Here is a 2,583-nt window from a genome sequence, read left to right as displayed (position 1 = left end):
CGAGACTACAATCCCCACTGTGTATCGAGAAGAAATGCAGAAGTGACCGCCGCAGCGCTTCAATGTCTCACTGTGCAGAATCCAAAATCCCCTGCACCAGCCCCCAGAGAATGTTTATCATGAAAATCCTTCTTCCCACATTGTGTAAATACCGCACTGTTTCCCACTGTGTTTTCTTTTTGTGCAGAAAATCTGCTGCGTTTAACTGTCCAAGAAAAGTGTAAGATGTCGTTAAAATTGTGCATATTTTGGAGGCTTTTTTGTTTTATCAATATAGAGGCTTTAGAAAACAAATAGTTACATTTTTAGGATAAGGACACACAGCGATGAAGCGAGTGGAATGTGATAAGAAATCGCATTCCACCCGGACCAATGTTACTCAATAGGCCCGAGAACGATTAAGAAAATTAATATAATGTATGTACACAGTGACAGTATTAGTATAGTGACATTATTGGGAACAGTTATATTATTAATAATAATAATAATAATAATATTATAATAATATAATAGTTATATTCTTGTACATAGGGGGCAGTATTATAGTAGTTATATTCTTGTACATAGGGGACAGTATTATAGTAGTTATATTCTTGTACATAGGGAGCAGTATTATAGTAGTTATATTCTTGTACATAGGGGAGAGTATTATAGTAGTTATATTCTTGTACATAGGGGGCAGTATTATAGTAGTTATATTGTTGTACATAGGGGACAGTATTATAGTAGTTAAATTCTTGTACATAGGGGGCAGTATTACAGTTGTTAAATTCTTGTACATAGGGAGCAGTATTATAGTAGTTATATTCTTGTACATACGGGCAATATTATAGCAGTTATATTCTTGTACATAGAGGCAGTATTATAGTAGTTATATTCCTATACATAGGGGCAATATTATAGCAGTTATATTCTTGTACATAGGGGGCAGTATTATAGTAGTTATATTCTTGTATATAGAAGCAGTATTATAGCAGTTATATTCTTGTACATAGGGGCAATATTATAGCAGTTATATTCTTGTACATAGGGGCAGTATTATAGTAGTTATATTCTTGTATATAGGAGCAGTATTATAGTAGTTATATTCTTGTACATAGGAGCAGTATTATAGTAGTTATATTCTTGTACATAGGGGACAATATTATAGTAGTTATATTCTTGTACATAGGGGCAATATTATAGCAGTTATATTCTTGTACATAGGGGCAGTGTTATAGTAATTATATTCTTGTACATAGGGGCGATATTATAGCAGTTATATTCTTGTACATAGGAGCAGTATTATAGTAGTTATATTCTTGTACATAGGGAGGAGTATTATAGTAGTTATATTCTTGTACATAGAAGCAGTATTATAGTAGTTATTTTCTTGTACATAGGAGCAGTATTATAGTAGTTATATTCTTGTACATAGGGGCAGTATTATAGTAGTTATATTCTTGTACATAGGGACAGTATTATAGTAGTTATATTCTTGTACATAGGGGGCAGTATTATAGTAGTTATATTCTTGTACATAGGAGCAGTATTATAGTAGTTATATTCTTGTACATAGGGGCAGTATTATAGTAGTTATATTCTTGTACATAGGGGGCAGTATTATAGTAGTTATATTCTTGTACATAGGGGGCAGTACTATAGTAGTTATATTCTTGTACATAGGGGCAGTATTATAGTAGTTATATCCCTTTACATAGGGGCAATATTATAGCAGTTATATTCTTGTACATAGTGGGCAGTATTATAGTAGTTATATTCTTGTACATAGGGGACACTATTATAGTAGTTATATTCTTGTACATAGGGGCAATATTATAGCAGTTATATTCTTGTACATAGGGGCAGTATTATAGTAGTTATATTCTTGTACATAGGGGCAGTAGTATAGTAGCTATATTCTTATACATAGGGGGCAGTATTATAGCAGTTATATTCTTGTACATAGGGGCAGTATTATAGTAGTTATATTCCTTAACATAGGGGCAATATTATAGCAGTTATATTCTTGTACATAGGGGCAGATTTATAGTAATTATATTCTTGTACATAGGGGCGATATTATAGCAGTTATATTCTTGTACATAGGGGCAGTATTACAGTAGTTATAGTCTTGTACATAGGGGCAGATTTATAGTAATTATATTCTTGTACATAGGGGCGATATTATAGCAGTTATATTCTTGTATATTGGGGCAGTATTATAGTAGTTATATTCTTGTATATAGGGGCAGTATTATAGTAGTTATATTCTTGTACATAGGAGCAGTATTATAGCAGTTATATTCATGTACATAGGGGCAGTATTATAGTAGTTATATCATTGTGGACTATAATAGCACATGAATGTAGCATGTGAAACTCGCCATATATGTATAAGATATCACCCCGCAGGAGTATCTGTATTTGCCTCTGTCCTCCTCCTGATCTGCCTATAATGGAGCGGTTACATGTATAGTCGGTGTGATCATTATTCCGCCGCTGTCACCTGCGCACGTCGGTTGTGATTTTGTAATTACATATAGATTGTTTTGTCCGTTTGATTGAACAGGATGGACGTTGTGTAATAAACCTTTGTACAGA

Source organism: Anomaloglossus baeobatrachus, chromosome 7 (assembly GCF_048569485.1).
Source record: "Anomaloglossus baeobatrachus isolate aAnoBae1 chromosome 7, aAnoBae1.hap1, whole genome shotgun sequence".
NCBI classification, from domain to species: Eukaryota; Metazoa; Chordata; class Amphibia; order Anura; family Aromobatidae; genus Anomaloglossus; species Anomaloglossus baeobatrachus.
The sequence above is the reverse complement of the archived record's forward strand: the minus strand, read 5'-3'. Positions refer to the sequence as shown.